The sequence below is a fragment of the Amblyomma americanum genome, chromosome 7 (genome assembly GCF_052857255.1).
Source record: "Amblyomma americanum isolate KBUSLIRL-KWMA chromosome 7, ASM5285725v1, whole genome shotgun sequence".
Classification (NCBI taxonomy): Eukaryota; Metazoa; Arthropoda; class Arachnida; order Ixodida; family Ixodidae; genus Amblyomma; species Amblyomma americanum.
The window spans coordinates 32,552,854-32,573,275 of record NC_135503.1 but is presented as its reverse complement, the minus strand read 5'-3'; the positions used below and the strand labels follow the sequence as shown (position 1 = coordinate 32,573,275).

Below are 20,422 nucleotides of genomic sequence, written 5' to 3'. Positions count from 1 at the left end.
GGAACCGTAGACACTGATGCCGGCATCGAGGTCTCCTTTGCTCCGTAGTTCCGCTTGTATCTGGGGGCTCTGCTTGTGCGTTGCGTAGCGCCTTGTCATTCGCAAAGAGGATGAAAGTGCGTCGCACAGTTGGCCCCGGAAACGGAAGGCTGATTCCGATGACAAGGTCACTGTATTAGCACGTTCGTTTAAGGCGTTTACCACTGCGGTCATTGCGTCATAATAATGGCTACTATTCGCGCAAATTTCCTTGTTCTTCGTGACCAACGTCGTCTTGCTGCGGCTGAAAGACACGCTCACAGCTGATGGCAACTGGCACTTAGCAGAAGCTCTGAAGATGTATAGAGTGGCTTTTCTGGTGTCCACCAGTTCCTGACGTTCCCGTGAGTCACGAACCAGCGCGCTAGCGAGGGAGCGGAAGAAGCTTTGGGGGTGTGGAACGGTTCTCAAGCATGACCTGTAGAAAGATGTGAGGAAGCGTCCGGCGTCCCCCATCGGCATGGATTCGGGCGTGGCTCCGGTCATCACCTGCACAAGCAGGTTGTCCAGGTGGTCTTCATGCCTCTTTTTTGTCGCCAATGACGTTAGAACAGACGTATGAGAAGAAATACTTGCACGGGTCAATGCTTTGGTTGAGGTACCAGGCTAATTCGCTCACTAGACCAGGGCAGCAGACTGGGGATACTTCCTTGCCTTCTTGGGGTCTCCGCATGTAGATACCTGTTGATATGGCTGCGGCAGCGCCCATAGCTAAGCGGGCAGAATGGAAACGAAGGCTAGGCGGTGCCCTAGGACCTCTGTAAAGAGGGAGGAAGGCGCCGTCCCAGCAGGGGCGGCGTTTCTGTTGCGAGGGCTGCCGTCCAGCATTTTCCAGTCTTCCCTGTCTTCTTCTTTGCGTCACTCACTAGCTGTTGTTGGCCTCTGGAGCAATGGCACATACCCACAGTGGGGAATTGGCCAGGATTCCTTGCACATTCAAACGTTAGGAACTAACTTAAGTGGCTAACGTAGGTGGAATTTTTGTAATGGAAAGAATTCAGGTAATGATAACTAACAAAGGAATCTCCCTTACGCAGCGACGTAACTATGAAGAATATCGCACAGTGGTTTTAGAACATCCCGTGGCGCTTCCCCCAAGTGAGAAAAAAGCCAGAATAGAAATTGGAAGCTCTAATCAGGCGGGGGGAATAATAATAATAATAATAATAATAATAATAATAATAATAATAATAATAATAATAATAATAATAATAATAATAATAATAATAATAGGTATTTGGGGAAAGGAAATGGCGCAGTATCCGTCTCATATATCGTTGGACACCTGAACCGCGCCGTAAGGGAAGGGGTAAATGAGGGAGTGAAAGATAAAGGAAGAAAGAAGTGCCGTAGTGGAGGGCTCCGGAATAATTTAGACCACCTGGGGATCTTTAACGTGCACTGACATCGCACAGCACACGGGCGCCTTAGTGTTTTGCCTCCATAAAAACGCAGCCGCCGTGGTCGGGTTCGAACCCGCGAACTCCGGATCAGTAGCCGAGCGCCCTAACCACTGAGCCACCGCAGCGGGTCGAGGGGAATCGGCAGATAAACTTTTCGGCAGACAAGCAAACTGCCGACAGGAGGGGCGAAAGTGATCAAGTGATTCAATTTCGCCACATGATTCAGAAAGGTTCGACCGAGAGAACACATTGGAGAACTAAAGATTCAATCGTGGTACTCTGCACCGCAAGAGGGTCATGGAAATCTCGCATGGCCTTGAACATCATAAGCGGGCACTCCAATGGAATGCCGATTGCTGCAAATCTGCTGTAGCAAGGAGAGCTGTTGTTGTTGTTTGCCTCACAAAAGAGCTGTCCCGATGTTCGAGTGCCCTTTTTCGTCTTTTCCCCACAAAGCAGGCACCCACTGATCTTTGTGCAAAGGCTGCGTTGGGGTAACTGTGCCATGGGGGACAAGGCAGCAGCCTAACAGGCGGGAAGCTCAGTCGTAATCTCTTCTTGTCGCTTCATACCGTGGCTGCACTTATTCAATGCCAACTGTCATCGGAGGGCTGCCTTCCTGCTGTGGAATATGCCAGCCTTGTATCGGAACTTCAACATCATCATCATCAGATTAACGACGCTCACTGGAGAACAAATGCCTCTCCCATAGTTCTCTAATTAACCCCGTCTTGTGCCAGCTGCGGCCACCTTATCCCCGCGAACTTCCTGATCTCAGCCACACACCTCCGTGTGCTGTGCGTTGTCAGTGGACGTTAAAGATCCCCAGGTGGTCGAAATTATTCCGGAGCCCTCGACTACGGAACCTCTCTCTTCCTTTCTTCTTTCACTCCCTCCTTTATCTCTTTCCTTACGGCGCGGTTCAGGTGTCCAACGATATAAGAGACAGATACTGCGCCATTTCCTTTCCACAAAAACCAATTATTAAGCCAGGCTGGTCAGAGCTGCTTCTCTGCTGGCGACGCTCGCAAATTTCGCGGTTAGATGGGGGTTTAGGACGTCTGGCGCCATCTGGGAACAACATTCTCAACTTCAATGTAACGATGCAAAGGCTTGATTATGTGAAACTTGTCAGAATGTACCTCGCGTTCTCATAGTTTGCATTCATAAGTGAGGAGTACTATTTTTTTCAAAAATTTGTTGTTCTAGCTTTTTGAGGTGCTGCACGCCATTCACAACGCGGGAATTAGAGCTCTCGCATATGGCTACGTCACGAGGAAGAAAAGAAACAAACGTGCAAACGTAAAAACGCGGAAGGCACCGGCCGCTGCAAATTGGAGTGTGTCCGAAAGGCCCTTGGAGTTTGGATATCATGGCCAGTTATCACCGACCTGATGTTAAAACGTCGCAGGAGCTCAAGGACATAGCCAACAAGCTTCGAATTCTCAGTATCCAAGCGACGAACGCCAGCAATTCGGGGTAAGACGCTGTTTCGAATGCTCGATTTATGCCGCTTGCCGCGTGTTCCTATGGTGATAAGTGATGACATGCATAAGGTCACCGTGACCGTTAGAGCCAGTTTTCCCATTCCTATCGCAGCTGCGGTCCTTCGTTCACAGCAGCGCTGTAAAACCTATTTATACCGCTTAGTGCATTTGATCTCTCACACCATGTGCCTGTTTGCGTGTCTGCTCGTTACCGGTAACAGTGATCGACCCACGTGTCCCGTTTTAAATTTCCCAGTCCTCACGAAGGTGCTCCTTTAGTAGTGCTCTATATTTAGCATGACGACGGGTTGCGTCGTCCAGGTCTGTTAAGTTCCGCGGGAAAGTTTCAGTTCTTTTTTTTCCTTGTGCCGCTCCCTTCGCTAAAAAAACCTGACGTCGATTGCGGGCCAGACGAACAGGTGTCGCCATCTGAGGAGTTCAGCAGCAACTATATACAGAGCATGTTATAAGCGGGCTCTTCAAATATCGAATAATATATTGGTTCGGCTTCCAATCTTGTGTTACATGCACTAAAGAAACTTCTGACGCGCGTCTTAGGTTATTGCTGACAGCTAGTTGTCCGCCGTACTTTTAACTGCAACAGTAATGGAATGACCATTGCCAGTATTTTCTTTGTTCTGAAGTCACAGCATTGATTCATGAAGTGCACGTGCAATTCTGGAGGCATGCAGCACTTTACGATGTTTTTCTTTACGAACATTCATCAACACTTAGTTGCCCTTCATTTTGTTTATTTCTAAACAAAAATTGTCAATCTTGTAAACCTTCGCACATGTTTGTGAACATATTCCTGCCTATTTTATCACGCTGTCCTAATGGATTGGCAATGATTAATGTTGGCAGGCATCAATGTTTCTGTAATGTTGAATACAGCCCTACTGCAGGGGTCTTTGCAGCGATCTGGCTGTTTTCCCAGTAGGCTTTTCTCTCGCTTTTTTTTAATTTTCATCTTCAAACCTTCGACGCAGCAGGCATGCCCCAAACAACACCACTGCCCGTTTTTATCTGCTTATAAGTATGTATACATATATAACTGGAATATGGTTAAAAATTTAAACGGAAAACCTGGTTACCCCATGCAGACTAAATTATAAGATAACAAAGTTGACTTTTAAACTGCCGAAATTGTTCGAAGGGTTTTAGGCGGTCGTAATAAGATCAAAGAAACAGCCAATAACGGGACTTTATATTATTAACACATGCTTACGTGTAACTTTTATTTTTACTGCGTTAGCATACATGGGTCTCGTTTGCTGAAAATTCGTTGTGTGCTTTGTGACCGGAGGGCTGTGTGAGCGAAGGTTAAGGGAGTGCGAGAGAAAAAGGCGAAAGGTCAAAGAGGATCGAGATGGCTGTGCTCGAGTGTGAGGGGAAAGAAGAGAATGATAGATAATTAATAGTATCCCATTTGTGTCGGGGTGGGGATAATTGTCACCCAGCCATTAATTCTTAGCGTGCTAAATTTCGTCGAATTAACTGCAAAGTTTTTTCTGCCGCTATCTAAACTGCTGTCTTGCCCTTCACCAACCAGCTAATCGCCTCTTGCTTTATACTTTTTGAAAGTTGAGCATGCCTTAACAGCGCAGCAATAGGAGGACAGACAGACTTACAGATAAATAATTGCAGTAGCACCTCGTTATAACGAAACGGTTTATAACGAAATAGTGGATATAACGAAGGAATGATGATTCCCCTTGGAAGCTCGGTCAACACGGGCTATAACGAAGCTACGGCTATAACGAAGTAATTGCCGTTATAACTTCGTTATAACGAAGTTCAATGTGACGTAGTGTTATAATTGCCACCTAGTCAGGGGGCACGCTGCAGGAGCGCCAGTAGCGGGTGCGCAAAGAACTAGTGCTCGCGTCAGAGAAAACGGAGGAGTGAGAGAGGGAAAGAGTGAGGAGGAACGGGAGGTTCTGCCTTGCAGTTTTTTTTGCATATCTTGTTCAGGGTACAAGGAAAAAAATACCATTTTCTTAACAGATGTCCGTTTGACAATGTTACAGCATTTGTGGTTTATCCTGACGATTTGCCATTTCTGAACTGAAACTTTTCGCATACTTCCGCCGATTTAAAATGTGAATAATAATGAATTTTCAGAAATTTAATCAGCTTGCGGCGAGCTTAGAGATATGTCCTTACAAGCGACCCCGCCAATAGTACTGCTGCAATTTTATTCCTGCAACTCGTACGCGCATTTATTAAATCCCTTGCCTCACTACGTCATCTTTGATGCCCTTCAAGGGCGGATTTATAGACAGTGGGAGGGGGGGGGGGGGGGGGAGTCACCCCTTCCAAGCGATGAATTTTACATAGGAAAACCATGCTGATGCCCCCCCCCCCCTTTTTTTTTCAAGGAAAATATTCAAGAAATACATGATGCAAATAGGAGTGCCCCCCCCCCCCCCCTCTACTAAACGCTTTCTCAATAGTTACCTATAAATCCACTTCTCGATGCCCTTGCTCTTCGCAAAGCGCGTTTACGTTTGCGTGCGAATTGGTGAAGGCGTCGCGGGACGGGTCTGTGATCCACTCTTTATAACCCGCCGCAAAACAGGTAACGAAATCTGCCGATCAGATCTGCTAATGTTGCGGGACTGAGAAGGCAGGCGTCGCCCCGTGCACAATTAGTTGCCTTGGATAGTTTCTTCTTCTTGGTTTTCTTTTTGTCTACACTCCACTCGCTCGCTGTTTGTGCCACTTTTAGAGTGTCTGAATGCCTTCGGAAGGCCGCTTGCTGCGGGCTGGCACGTTTACTTTTTTGCGCACGTTGCGGGCGCGCTTATAAGAGCTGCGCGCCCTTTCACATCCGTCTCGCGAGACCTGCTCCGCTCACGGACGGCCGGGGCGGACGCGCTTGGCCAGCAGTGGGCGGAACTCCTGGTCGTGGCTGCACGGACCTGCAATCGCTCCGAGGGCTTATTCTGTTGCTGTCGTGGTCCGCGCGTGGTCTACGCGAGTGAAGCAAGTTTAACAAAACTTGTAGTCGGGCAAGATGGTGTATATCACTATTTCATCCTATGATTTCTATTATTTCTTCCATAGGCTAAGAGCAAAGGAACTGACCTTCTTTGTTAATTTTTTTTGACGCCGATTTGCCCCGCCGCGGTGGCTCAGTGGTTAGGGCGCTCGACTACTGATCCGGAGTTCCCGGGTTCGAACCCGACGGCGGCGGCCGCGTTTTTGTGGAGGAAAAACGCTAAGGCGCCCGTGTGCTGTGCGATGTCAGTGCACGTTAAAGATCCCCAGGTGGTCGAAATTATTCCGGAGCCCTCCACTACGGCACCTCTTTCCTCTTTCACTCTCTCCTTTACCCTTCCCTTACGGCGCGGTTCACGTGTCCAACGATATATGAGACAGATACTGCGCCATTTCCTTTCCCTCCAAAACCAATTATTATTATTATTAGGTGCGTCCTGCGTGATGAATGTACCCGGATCGGGAAACATATCTGCGTGATGTCATCGCTATCAAGGTTTGTCTCGCTCCACTGTGTGAACTCCGAAGCTGGTATGATGAGAATGGATTAAGCAAAGAGGACAGACGCCACCGTGCTCCTACTGCGAACGACATGGCGCGCCTCTAGCCTTGCATGTCCAGCATTTCTGGACAAAAAATTTGAATATTGGGAAATTGTAAGGTACCGTCATGGAAATATTGAAGGGAATGGCCCATTCTTCCGATATGTAGCAGAATCTTTCGTTTAAAGTTTTTTTTTTCCCCCATCGCTCGCATGGAACAGTTAACGCCGCAATAGAAAATTGTAAACGCTTTTGACGATCGCAGAAACGTTAATAGCGAAAAGTGCAAGCCTGTGGACGGGAGATCTGCGGGTATATTTATTGTTATGGTGAAATCTTACAATACATGAAATAAAAATGCGTTTATAAACCCTTTCCCGTTTGAAAATGCTTTTGTCCAGAACTTTTGGACGTCCCGAAGCTACACATGGGCTATGAAAAATGCCGCAGTGCACAACTCGTGATTGAAAATTTGTACCACTTTTGCGTGCATTCAAGGCACACGGGCGTTTTTGCATTTTGGATCCATCGAAATGCCACTGCCGCGGCCGGGATTCTGTCCTGTGTCCTTTGGCTCGGCAGCGAACTGCAAAACATCTGGACCCATCTTGTAACGACTCGACTGCCTATAATAATAATAATAATTGGTTTTTTGGGGGAAACGAAATGGCGCAGTATCTGTCTCATATATCGTTGGACACCTGAACCGCGCCGTATGGGAAGGGATAAGGGAGGGAGTGAAAGAAGAAAGGAAGGAATAGGTGCCGTAGTGGACGGCTCCGGATTAATTTCGACCACCTGGGGATCTTTAACGTGCACTGACATCGCACAGCACACGGGCGCCTTAGCGTTTTTCCTCCATAAAAACGCAGCCGCCGCGGTCGGGTTCGACTACTGAGCCGGAGTTCCCGCGGTCGGGTTCGAACCCGGGAACTCCGGCTCAGTAGTCGAGCGCCCTAACCACTGAGCCACCGCGGCGGGTATCGACTGCCTATCGTTTCACGTTTCCTGCGTTACGCTTGAGGGATTTTTTTATGATATGCTTGTCTTAATTTCTTCTTACGTGGTCGCGAACCCGTATGGTGTGCGTCTATATTTTTCTTTTTATTTTTTTGTTTAGGCAGCGGGGCACTCGTTGCTTTCGAGAGATCCTGGTTCGGGACGACTATGTGCTGATCCAGCACGTTTTTCACATGCGGAATGGTTCTTGGAATGTACCAGGCGTGACAGCATGTAACCAAGTACATGTGCTGCGCTAGGAATAATTAAAGGAAATCACCAACGATAATCGATAACGGTCTGGTTTCCGAGAGAATTAAGGCAGGCATTGTAGGGGGCGGCAGAAAGTCAAGTGGGCGCATGAGATTAGGAAGTTTGTGAGGGTAAGGTGGGACAACTGGGGCCGGGTTATTTGGAGAGATATGGGCGAGGCATTTGACCTGCAGTGGCCATAGCCCGATGATTATGATGCTGATGCTGCTGCTGCTGATGATGATAGTAGTAGTGGGGGTCGTCTGCGAGAATTAGAGAATTCCTCTTTTTTTTTTCTCGACAGGCGCGTATGCGTTTTTCCATGCCTTAAAAGGACACATGTTTGCTTATCACTCGGTGCCTATAGCCATATCTTACACAGCCATTCGACACGATACCCTAGTGAAAGTTGCTGTACAGCGGCCTTGTAAAAAGAACATTAATGCAGGAGAAACGTGTCATAGACATCGAAACTTGGGAGCGGAAGGACAAAGCTGGCTGAAGGCCTTCTCTGAAAATGTGACCCGTGGACGCGAACATCGCAGTCTCCTGCGCCCTTCACATCTTTCCACAGGGTTAGAACACGCCCAAAAAGATTGCGCCCATGCACTTGTGTTTTGTATTATTTTAATGTCAAGTGTTCCGTGTACGTTAACATTTTTTTTTCTATTCCGAAAATAACCCGCGACTCCCTGCGCACCTCAGGTATTCTGACAGGCGGCTCAGCGTTCTGCGGGAAGGTAGCTGGCTCGTATCCTGGAAGGCGCATATTTCCAGCGTAATTTCGGAGGATCATGTGACCTCAGTATGATTTGCCCGCTGTACGAATTGGCCTTACCTGTTTTTTCCGAAGTAAACTGCCGTAAGCATAGATATATCTTTCAATGCGACAGCGTTAAAGGCCCCGTTCACCGGAAAATCCGGCGTCGGCATTGTCGGCGTCGTGAGCGAAATATCACGGGCATGGCTCTGGCAGGCGGTGCCCAGAGAGCAACCTAGGAGTCAGGTGGGCCACCTAGGTCACGTGACCTTGCGGCGTCGTCACAACCTGCGCGCCCACCGTGGCAGGTGGCAGTTAAATTAATGGCTGGTCGCTCGGGAAAAAACAACCTGTGTCGCACAAGGCCCACCGCTGGGAGCACCTGCCATCGCATGGCAGTGGCGCATCGCTTAAACGCTGCACCACAGCTGCGCAAGGAGGGATGTGATGACTCCCAGGGATCTGTGAATGTCTTTCACTCCCTCCTTTACCCTTCCCTTACGGCGCGGTTCAGGTGTCCAACAATATATGAGACAGATACTGCGCCATTTCCTTTCCCCCCAAAAAACCAATTATAAAGTAGAGAATGACCTTCGGCATACGGAGGAATTAGCCCATTACGCTGTCGCGTCATACCTTTAAGGCGGAGCTTAACTGTCCGCTCCATTTTTTTTTTCGCCTGCGTCCGTTTCGCGTTGTTCGAACTTCGTGCGATTTGCCCTCTTCCAAACTCTGACCGTCGCGAGTCGATCCGAACCCGCGCCCTTGGCCATTAGAAGAAAAAGACCCGTGCATTGGCCGCTCTTTCCGAAGCTCACAGGCTTATTCAGAGAAGCGTGCACACTGTATCTCGTCTATCTGGAGCGCGCCTCCTCGAAGAGTTTCTCGCCGCGGTTATCGTCGCAAACATCGTGGTCTCCGCCTTATCTTCGCGCCGCTCCTCGTTCAAGTACATACAGTCTTCCATCGCAGGCGACGGACATTTTCAGCTCGCAGATATGTATAAACAGCCTGGGGTTTCTCGTAGGTTTTTCGTACTCCGCTATCGTTCGGCAGTGATTGCTCCGTCTGACTCGTGTAGACAAGGGGACAGACGATGGAGCGACATCTGTGATACATGCTCTTTCTGTTTACATCTGCAAGCGCTCTTGACAGAACGTACGACTGTAAAGAACTGCGAGCCACTATGCTTCGAGCCGCCATTAGCGGTTCTTTTGTTTTTCTTTTTCCGTGTAGTCTCATCAAACCCCACATTATAATAATAATAATTGGTTTTTTGGAGGGAAAGGAAATGGCGCAGTATCTGTCTCATATATCGTTGGACACCCGAACCGCGCCGTAAGGGAAGGGTAAAGGAGGGAGTGAAAGAAGAAACGAGGAAATAGGTGCCATAGTGGAGGGCTCCGGAATAATTTCGACCACCTGGGGATCTTTAACGTGCACTGACATCGCACAGCACACGGGACCCGACCGCGGCGGCTGCGTTTTTATGGAGGGAAAACGCTAAGGCACATATGTGTTTCACGACGTTTCTTATAATAATAATAATTGGTTTTTGTGGAAAGGAAATGGCGCAGTATCTGTCTCATATATCGTTGGACACCTGAACCGCGCCGTAAGGGAAGGGATAAAGGAGGGAGTGAAAGAAGAAAGGAAGAATAGGTGCCGTAGTGGAGGGCTCCGGAATAATTTCGACCACCTGGGGATCTTTAACGTGCACTGACATCGCACAGCACACGGGCGCCTTAGCGTTTCTCCTCCATAAAAACGCAGCCGCCGCGGTCGGGTTCGAACCCGGGAGCTCCGGATCAGTAGTCGAGCGCCCTAACCACTGAGCCACCGCGGCGGGGCTCACGACGTTTCTTAAATTGTTTTTTTACATCATCACTTCTACAGCCTAAGAACGATTGGAAGTAAGAGAGTACTGACTGTGCTCCTACGTAAAAAAAAAAAATGGTTTTGGGGGAAAGGAAATGGCGCAGCATCTGTCTCGCATATCGGCGGACACCTGAACCGCGCCGTAAGGGAAGGGATAAAGGAGGGAGTGAAAGAATGAAGGAAGAAAGAGGTGCCGTGGTGGAGGGCTTCGGATTTCGATGGAGGGAACGCTGCCGCCGCGGTCGGGTTCGAACCCGGAAACTCCGGACTCCGACGTAGTCAGCTTCTACGTATACTCAGCTTTGTTGTTTTGTTTCTGCTCCCGTCTCTCGGCATTCACCATGCTGTTATTTGTAATTTTGACTGAAATGTGTATTCTGCTGCGTGCGTATTTTGAAGCGTATATATTGATGTCACATTTTGGTTCCGAAAAAAAAGTGAAAAATTTGGCAATTTTTTTTCCGTTTTTAGGGGTGGTAAATCATGCGCCTCTATAGCGTTATTTGACAGAGGGAGGCGCCTTATCCTGTGTTTTTCTACCTTCGGCCTGTTTTTGTGCCCTAAATAATTCAGAATTAACACAACTGTTGCATGTTAAACGGTCAGTTATGGCGCAGGTTCCTGATGGAGGAATAGGCAGGAGGGCAAAAAAACGACGTTTTTTTTTTTTTTAAAGATGGAAATTGGCGTTGTAAATACGTCCCGGTGTTGGATTTTTTCTGCCTTTTGCATCACGATGCGCTTAATTGCTATGGGTCACAAAGCCTGGTAAGCGCCGGAGAATGTCAGCTTTGGGCTCTCACCGTGCCATGCTTCCACCCGCTCACGCCTTCGTGAGCGGCTGCTCCTGAAAGGCTGGCGCAAATCGTGCGAGCCGCGACAGCTTAGCGTCACCTCGCGTCGTTAGCGCTTTCCGCGGTGTTGTAGGGCGCAGTTCCTCGTCCGTTCGTTCGCCTCGAAGTTCCCGGTCGGCCAGGCATCGTCAACCCGAATGACCAGCGGAGCACGAGGCTGTGCGGTGGCTGTGCACTGGCCTTGGAGCCCCGCGCCAGCTGGAGCACTTTCGAAAGAAACGCCCCCAATGAAGCTATACGCTTTGCGGTTGGGTTGGCGCTTGCGTGTTTGGCAAACAAGCTTGAACCGAACAGCGTGAAGGCCGAAATCTCGATGCAGTTGCCCGTGTGCGGTGTGGTCTTAGCTGGCACAACGGTGACGGATACGGGGGGCGAGGATTTGCTTCGTCATCTATGGGCTAGACGAAGAATAAATTGCTAAGAAATGAAAAGCTGCGCATGTTTCACGGAAGGGTAATACTCAGTCTTAAAGTTATTTATAATTAAGCATGCAGTTCGAATTAGTGCACATAACGTCGACTGCAGTACTGCCTCAGTTCGAATAATAATAATAATAATAATAATAATAAAGAGGTGCCGTAGTGGAGGGCTCCGGAATAATTTCGACCATTTGGGGATCTTTAACGTGCACTGACATCGCACAGCACACGGGCGCCTTAGCGTTTTTCCTCCATAAAAACGCAGCCGCCGCGGTCGGGTTCGAACCCGGGAACTCCGGATCAGTAGTCGAGTGCCCTAACCACTGAGCCACCGCGGCGGGGCGTTCGAATAAACCGGGAGTTCGAATTAAGTGTGTTTGAATAAGAGCGACTCCCATTTCAGTTGATTGACACGCGCGGGTTGAGGCACGCTGGATTAGAGGAGGACTACGGATCAATGTCGACCAGTCGTGGCGCCGAAATATTGGTACTCGGCCGTTTTTGCTTTTCACCTTCGTCGAAACGCGGCCGCCGTGGCCGGGAGTCGAGCCTGCGACCTTGCATGATGCTCAGCACCTGATGAGCACGCCTGAACTGCCACAACGAGTAGAAGTTATTTCAATGTACCCCGTGTTGTTTTCAATAAGCACCTGCTTGCTTAATACTTAGTCTGGCTACATGTGAAGGTCTATCTGTCGAATAGTGCATCTGTGCAGCTTGCGTGCACTTTTACGATGAGACAGAAACGAAGCATTCCCCGAAAAGCGAAGCATTAGGTTGACAGTGTAGATAGCTGTGGCTCTCGTGAGTGAGCAGTGGACGTTATCTATAAGATACTTATCTGGGCACATTTTCCTCGAGAGCCAGACGACTGATTGAGGCTGGCGAGATGTCTGGTCTAGCAAATAATTGCACTCTTATGTACTGTGTTGGACAGCCTCAATGCGCCGTCAAGAACTTCGCAAAGTGCTTGGGTTTCGGCTCCTGAGGGTGGCCCTATAGCGCTGAAAAATGGTAGCAGTGCAGTCTGTTCGCGATGCTTTGGTCTTTTCTTGCCGAATCTGCTTCATGACTTATTTTGGGCGTACAGTGTAAAATGAAGTGCGATCACAACTGAAACGGGAACACCAAAACGCGGATGTTTTGGTTGACGCAGGCGCTATATATAGCGCACTCGACTTTCACTTTGACGGCGCGAAGACTTGAGGCTACGGAAAAATGCTAATAGGGACTTTTCCCTTCTTGTTGTTAAGATTTTGGACATATGTTTTCGAGTCACAGGTATCCTCTTCGCGTTTCAACTGGCGCTGATGGTACATCCATTAATTAAACCGCCAGATGTTACGTACAACGCTATGCTTCACCTGTTTCTATGGCTTGCCTTAAATTGGAAACGCGTGATACGCGTCGTAGTGGATTTATTTTTAACGCTTCTTGATGTCGGAAGTACTAGAGCCGTCGGCGTTAGAGAATGGGCGTGTGCCGTGTATAAAGAAAACAAAATCGAATGTAAAGAAGCCATCCAATTTTCAAGGCTTAATCGACATCACGCCCGCCTTGTAATCAGTTTTAGCTGACGTGAAATAGCACGGAAAAACCGCACGTGTCGACAACCCGCCGGCTAAGATAAGCAGTGAATGCAAGAAATTTCCCCCTTTTTATTTCTTTGTTTCCCCTTACGGCGCCGGCGCTTCTCCGTTTTTTGATCTTTTCTTTTTCTCTGCACCATCATTGTCAGCGGATGGCCGGTTCCGGCTGGGCGCGTCCCCCTAGAGCCAGCCGCTGTACAGCTACTCCATGTGTCGAGCTGCTAGAGCGGCAGTAGAGGCCCAGCCGGCCAGCGCTTGTCCGCCATTGGGCGCCTAGCTTGCCGTCATACGAGGCGCGACCACCACGTGACGTCGGGAACAGCGTGTGATAAAGCGGCGCTCCCGGCTAAAACCGCGTTTTTCCGTTGCTTCTCCGACAGCGCCGGTTTAGTAGCTACCGAAGCCGCCGGTGTCTGCGGACGGTTTTTCCAGGACTCTGCCCACCTGCCGCCGCCGCTTTCGATTCCGTGCCCTTGAGAGTGGCCACCGAGCGAATTCACAGGTGCCCTAGCACGCTTCAGGAAGCAGTCGCCAATCCGTGGAGGAAAACATGCCGGACGCGAACACCGTCCAGGAACTGCGGGATATCGCCCACAAGCTTCGCATCCTCTCTATTCAGGCCACTAATGCCTCGAACAGCGGGTTCGTGAACTTTTTGCCTTGAGAATTTCGCTTTCCCTTCCTTCCGCATTGTTTTATTATTTCTTTTCGCCGGCCCGTAGCGGTGGCGTGAGCAGCGAGCGATTTTCTTGAGCCGTTGCTGTGATGCGCTCGTCTCCACTGATATTTGACTCGGTTTGACTTCAAGATTGGCGCCGGCTGAGATGTCTGCTTTCGTGCTCGTCCGTGATAAATGCTGTGGAGAACGCGGCTGTGCGGCATGTCGCCCGGTGTACTGTAGTGCAGTGCTATAACTGTAGGTCGAGCGGTCGGTTGGACCGGACGACGCTTCGCACGTATAGGCACATTCCGCGCTCTTGTACGAAGTGAGCGTTATCTTTCTAAAGGTGTCAGTATTTCCATGCGGTTTCTTCGACAAATGGTATTGCTGTGCATTCGTCCACTCCCGCCTTTGGCACTCTGGTGCGAGGGACTTTGAATGAAGTGTGGCTGATTGAGGATCGAAGTTTGCCGTATCGTTATTAGTGATAAGTTCCGATTTTCGGCGCACTGCAAAATGTCTAGACACGGCCAATATTGCTTCTCACGCCCCTCCCACTTTTCTTGGTAAACAGTGACTGCTTCTTGTTGAACTACAGGGGGACTATCTTCAGGTATTTTTCATGCTGTAAGAGCGACTCTCCTATCATGCGCCAGTAAATCCACGTCTTTATTTTGCTAAAATGTGCGAGCATTTCAGTGTGTTCATAAATTTTAGAATTTTCAAACTTCTAAAAGCGAGCAAGGAGCTTTCAAATATGAAACTTCTCCAAGTATAAGTTAGGAGTGCGGCTAACATTGCTGTTATAGATATCTGTCAACAGCATTTTTGGGACCTTTATTGCCTCACTTTGGCCTCATTGGTTAACTCGTGCCTCCCATGCAACTTTTACCCGTTTTCATGTAACCCTCCCAAGATCAGTATATTTATTGCAGTAACACTTCGGATGTAATTTCAGTACATTTTCAAGATTTGAAACCTTTCAAATGCTGTTTCTTTATTTCCAGACACCCAACATCATGCTGTTCTATGGCAGAGATCATGTCCGTGCTGTTTTTCAAGACCATGCGCTACCGATTGGATGCTCCTCGTGATCCCTCTAGTGATCGCCTCATTCTTTCCAAGGTGTGCGAGTGTGTGCAGTTATTTCAATGATTGTTCTCAATGCCTTAGTATTGGGGTGCGTTGACGTTCTTTTCCTAAGCAAGGTTTTGTTCGAACAGTTAGTTTCACTGCATGTAGCAGAGAATGTTGGCTGGCACTTCGAGCAGAGTGTGCTGGTAACTATGTATCAGCAGCCAGCTTTCTAAGCTTTCTTTCCCAAATATGGGCATAACTGCAGCTAATACTTTTATTGCTGGAGCTTACAAATGCCTGTGTCATTCTTACTTCTCAACTTGCTACAAACTTTGTTCAGATTACAGTAATACACAATTGTGTATAAAGGGTGCTATGCTCTTTCTGTTTTGTAACTTGGGCTTAGCCTGCCTTCTGCTGCTTGATTTGCAGAATGTTGCAGAGCTGGTGGTTTTTAGGCACACAGAATGCTTCAGCCTCCAGAGATATTACTTCTGCTGAAGAGGTTTGGTTGTGCTATGCTTCCTTTACTTAAAAAAAGTTACTAGTCAAAACCTCAGTGCTAGGTAATTTTTGTGCTTTTATTTTGTGCTTTGTGAGATGGCTTTCAACTGGCAAGGTCATCAGTTATGTCAATATTCGGTTATCTTGGCACTGAAGTATCAGCTCTGACCTGACCTTCAGAAAACATGCGGCTTGCTTGCAGGGCCATGCGGCACCAATCCTTTATGCTGCCTGGGCAGCAGCTGGCCTGTTTCCTGAAAAGGACCTGCTGAACCTCCGCAAGATCGACAACGACCTTGAAGGGCCACCCAACTCCCCGGCTGAACTTTGTGGATGTAGCAACGGGCTCCCTGGGCCAGGGTCTGAGCTGTGCTGCTGGCATGGCCTACACTGGCAAATACTTCGACAAGGCTAGGTGTGTGCGTGTGTGTTGGTGTGTGTGTGTGTGTGTGTTGGTGTGTGTGTGTGTGTTGGTGTGTGTGTTGGTTGCAAGGGCACAACATACATCACCATGACCTCTGCGTGCTCCAACAGCTTTAATTCTGAAATGACTTCCAAAAAATGTCAGTAGGGCTACAGACAGTTGTGCCTACTCCACAAGAGTATAGGTGCAATCAGCTTTTTTTTGCACACTCCTTTTACTTCAACATCTGCGTGGTCACCTGCATTGGTTGGGTTTTTTATTCTGCGGTATTGCCTGGTGCTTTCATTTTAAATTGACTTTGCGCACGTTTCCTACAGTGCTAAAGCACGTCTGGGTGTCTGGCTTGGAATGAGTGGGAAGGGAAGCATAAAGTAGGCTGCAACTTGACGCAACAAATCAATCTTTACAGAGCACCTGCACAGTTTTAATCACAGCTGTATTCTTTGGTGCTGTGAACTCTAGCCATTTACCAACAATAAGTGTTTGGGCATGTAATCACTTTAATTGGGCCTTCAGAATTGTGCACCTTTGCATTGAAAGTTTTGTACACAGTTTGAGCTTCAAGGTTGTGCTCACTTCGGGCTAGTTAACGCATAGTTGCTCAAGACCATGAAACGATGGAGAAAGATGTGGCAAAGCGGCCAGGTAGCATCCTGTTGTGTAGTTGCTTGACCTGTGACCTGTCTTTATCCACTCTTTTTATGTTCTCGAGCACAGGGATTTCAACTGCACTTAGTTTAGGGCTACCGTGAGGAATGACTAAAGTTGTGTAGAAGTTATTCGCCATACTTTTGTGTTACTGTAACCATTAAAAATGCATCCAAAAGCTGGCATGTGAAGTGCCTTAAAACAATGCTTCCTGATATTTTTCGGCACGTAAATGTAACAAAGAAATCTAAGCCTATGTTGGCCAATGCTGCTAAAGTGCATTTTGATGCATGAACGCTATGCTGGCAGGCCAAGCATTCTGGTGCAACCTGTCGCGACTCATGCATAGGATTGCACCACTTAATGTGGCTCTTGCAGACAAGGCAGTTGTGCCTTAATCATACTGTTAATCTGTTCATGTCTGTGTTTAATTGGTATGGTTTTCGATTCCCTTGTCTGTCTTCCTCGTATTTATTAACACTTTTAACATTTTGAGTCTCTCTGTCCAGCTACCGTGTCTTCTGCATCATCGGTGATGGTGAATCTGCCGAGGGCTCTATCTGGGAGGCCCTATCTTTTGCGGGCCATTACAAATTGGACAACTTGGTGGCTATCTTCGACATCAACCGGCTGGGCCAGAGTGAGCCGACTGCTTTCCAGCACCAGATGGACATTTACAAGACCAGACTTGACTCCTTTGGGTATGTCTTATCTGTATTCAGATGTTCTGAAGGCTTACATTTAGTTCTTTTCACATAGCGTTCTGTGTATTAGTCATGCAACTTTGTCTAGTTGTGGCTCTTTTTCATTGTTCGAACTGTGGAGCCTTTTTATACTCATTGCACAGTATTTATTGTGCCCAGTATTGTGGCTTTGCTTTGCTTAATCGAAGCATCCGGTGTGTTGCTGTTGTGAAATATTAGGTTTCTGCAGTTCAACATGTTGCGTGCTCCTGGTTTAATGTACTAGCAGCATGCTAGGAGTTGCATGCACTTTGTAAGTTTTGATTAATGAAAGCATGTTAATATATGCCTGAACTTCTATGGCAGGGATTTACCTGCACTTTTCATACACTATAAGTACTCTGCAAGAAAGAGTGCAATCACACTACAGACTACAAATTGAGATCTATGCGACTGGTTCTCATTATCTGTGCTGAGAATCTGACCGTTTAGATAGTGAAACTGTGTGGTCTTTGAGGAATGTGCCTGATTCACTCATCCGCATGTGAAAGACACTTGGGCCCACCATAGCATTCATGAAATGCTGGTCTGGCGACACACTCTGTGCATATTTCCGCACAGCCTTCGCCTTGTTATCATCCGACCCAGCGTAACACTGCCACACGCCGGACTGTGTTCCCAATAAAACAGTGCCACCGCTGCGTCACCCGAGGCATGCGTCACCGATGGTCAGGCCGTGCTTTGATGCAGGGTTTCCTGGGGCGATGCAATGTGGGCTCGCAGATAGGAAACGGTCACACTCTTCGTTGAATTCGAAGTGTGTGAGCTGGGCGAAGGTGTCTGCAGTCGCCGAAGAAGGTCCCACACCGGTTAGGCTAACTTCAGGGAGTTTTATGCATATTGAGCGGCGATCCGTTTATGGACTGCATTGCGTGGGGAAGGCATGGAGCCAGCAGGCGACGACGGCACTGTTGAGGACCCGGTAGCTTAGTCGGAGTCACCGCAGGCGCCGTAGACATATCGCTTCATGTTTGAAACATGCTCTGGGAAAATGTGGTGCACACCGCATGGTCGATGCTCTGGCAGGTCTTCGAGGCGGTATGTCACGGGGCCGAGTCGGGCAACGACACGGTAAGGGCCGCGGTATCGGGGCAAGAGCTTTGCGGCACGGCCAGTCGCACGGATGGTGCGGCGAACGAGGACCAAGTCACCGGGCCGTAAGGGGGGATGTGGTGGTGCTGCCCGCGTTGGCCGCTTGCACACGCGCGTGAGCCGTGAGGAGGTTGCACTGGGCGTCGAGGCGGGCGGAATGAAGTCGTTGAGCAGATTCAGTTGGTGACGCAGTAGGATGGGGAAGGCCCAACTGCGCGTCGAGAGGGATGGAGGGCGTTCTGCCATAGACGACGGAGAACGGCGTCACATGCGTTGTTTCTTGCGCTGCAGTGTTGACTGCAAAAGGTGCAGCAGAAACAAAACGATCCCAGTTTGTGTGGGACGGAGCGACGTAGGATGTGAGTATATCCGTGAGGGTACGGTTAACACGCTCCACGAGGCCATTGCACTGCGGATGATTGACGGATATAGTGGAATGCGCAATGCCGAAGGAGCGGAGGGCTCGCTCGAATTCATGGGACATAAAGCAGCTCCCACGGTCCGTGATGAGGCGCCGGGGAACACCGTGCCGAAGAACGAGATGCTGTTCCACTAACGCGACGGCATGAGCGGACGACGTGTCTGGAACGGGCAGTGCTTCGACCCACTTGGAGAAGTAGTCGATCGCAACCGGAACATACCGGTTGCCGGCACGCGTCTTCGGAAACGGGCCCAAATGATCCAGTCCAACCAGCTTGAAAGGTGAACTTGGTGGCGAAAAAGCCTGCGGGGGTGGCTTGGTTACACCTGTGGACGGTTTTCTGTACTGGCATGTCTGGCAGGACGCCACGTGTTCCTTGACATCTCTGGACATATTAGGCCACCAAAACCGCTCCGACACTCGTGCGTAGGTCTTGCCGCGACCAAGGTGACCAGCCGTGGGAGCGTCGTGTAAGCCGCGCAAGACTTGCGACTGCAGTGTTGCCGGCACAGCTGGCAACCAGACGGGTGGTCGACCACGGAGCCGCTTCACATGACACAAGAGGTCGTCCTTCATTCGATAGACCCAGCGTAGTTGGCGGAGGCCTGCGCTGGCGGCGGTGCCAAGGGAGTGGATTATGGCAGCAATGGCGGGATCTTGCGTTTGTGCAGTCCTCAGGTCCGTCAAAGCCGTCACGGAACAAGGGTGGCGAGAAAGGAAATCTGCATCTTGATGGGCAGAGCCGCGCCGATGCACTATTGTGAAATTGTACTCTTGAAGTTGCAGGGACCAGCGTGCAATCTTGGCATTCAAATGTTTGGCGGACTGCAGCCAAGTTCGAGCGCTATTGTCCGTGACTATGGTGAAGTGACGGCCGTACAGGTAGGGACGGAACTTCTCGACGGCCCAGACAACGGCGAGGCACTCGAGTTCTGAAGAGTGGCGGCGGCGCTCAACGTCGGAAAGCTGGCGGCTGGCATAAGCTAGGACTTTGTGGTCACCAGACTCGTCTTCTTGCAGGAGGACAGCGCCGAGCCCATCTTGGCTGGCATCCGTGTGGAGGACGATGGGGGCCGATTCGTCGTAATGGGCCAATGTAGGAGGCTCGAGGAGGGCGTGCTTGACGTCAAGAAACGCGAGCTGTTGGGCCTGCGTCCAACTCCACGGTGCATTCTTCTTCAGCAGGGCGGTCAATGGAGCGCTGCGCTTGGCAAAGTCCGGAATGAAACGACGGAAATACGAAGCAAATCCAAGGAAACTTTTGAGCTCCTTGGCGGTGGTGGGAGCTTCATAAGCTGTAAGCGCTTTTAGCTTTTCAGGGTCGGGACGGATGCCATGCCGGCTCACACGTGACCCAAGTACGTCACCTCCGCGAAACCGAAGAAACATTTTTTGGTTTTAAGCGAAGCCCAGCAGAGGTAAGGGCTTCGAGGACGAGTTTGAGGCGTCTCTGGTGTTCTTCAAATGTAGCCGCGTAGACAATTACGTCATCCAGGTAGACCAACGCCATAGTCCACTTCAAATGGCCTAAGACTCGGTCCATGAGACGCTGGAAGGTGGCTGGAGCGTTCGAGAGACCGAAGGGCATACGGTTGAACTGGTAAAGGCCGTCGGGAGTCACGAAAGC

General features: G+C 49.3%; 1 pseudogene across 1 annotated transcript in view; it reads left to right on the top strand.

The window, feature by feature from the left end:
* The first annotated feature begins 2,629 nt into the window (after positions 1-2,629).
* Positions 2,630-20,422, top strand: part of LOC144097636 (transketolase-like) — a 28,169-nt pseudogene continuing 10,376 nt past the window's right edge. The window contains exons 1-4 of the transcript XR_013307089.1: positions 2,630-2,921; positions 14,894-15,011; positions 15,670-15,882; positions 17,049-17,240. The product of XR_013307089.1 is annotated as a transketolase-like (transcript). The remainder of the gene's footprint in view (positions 2,922-14,893; positions 15,012-15,669; positions 15,883-17,048; positions 17,241-20,422) is intronic.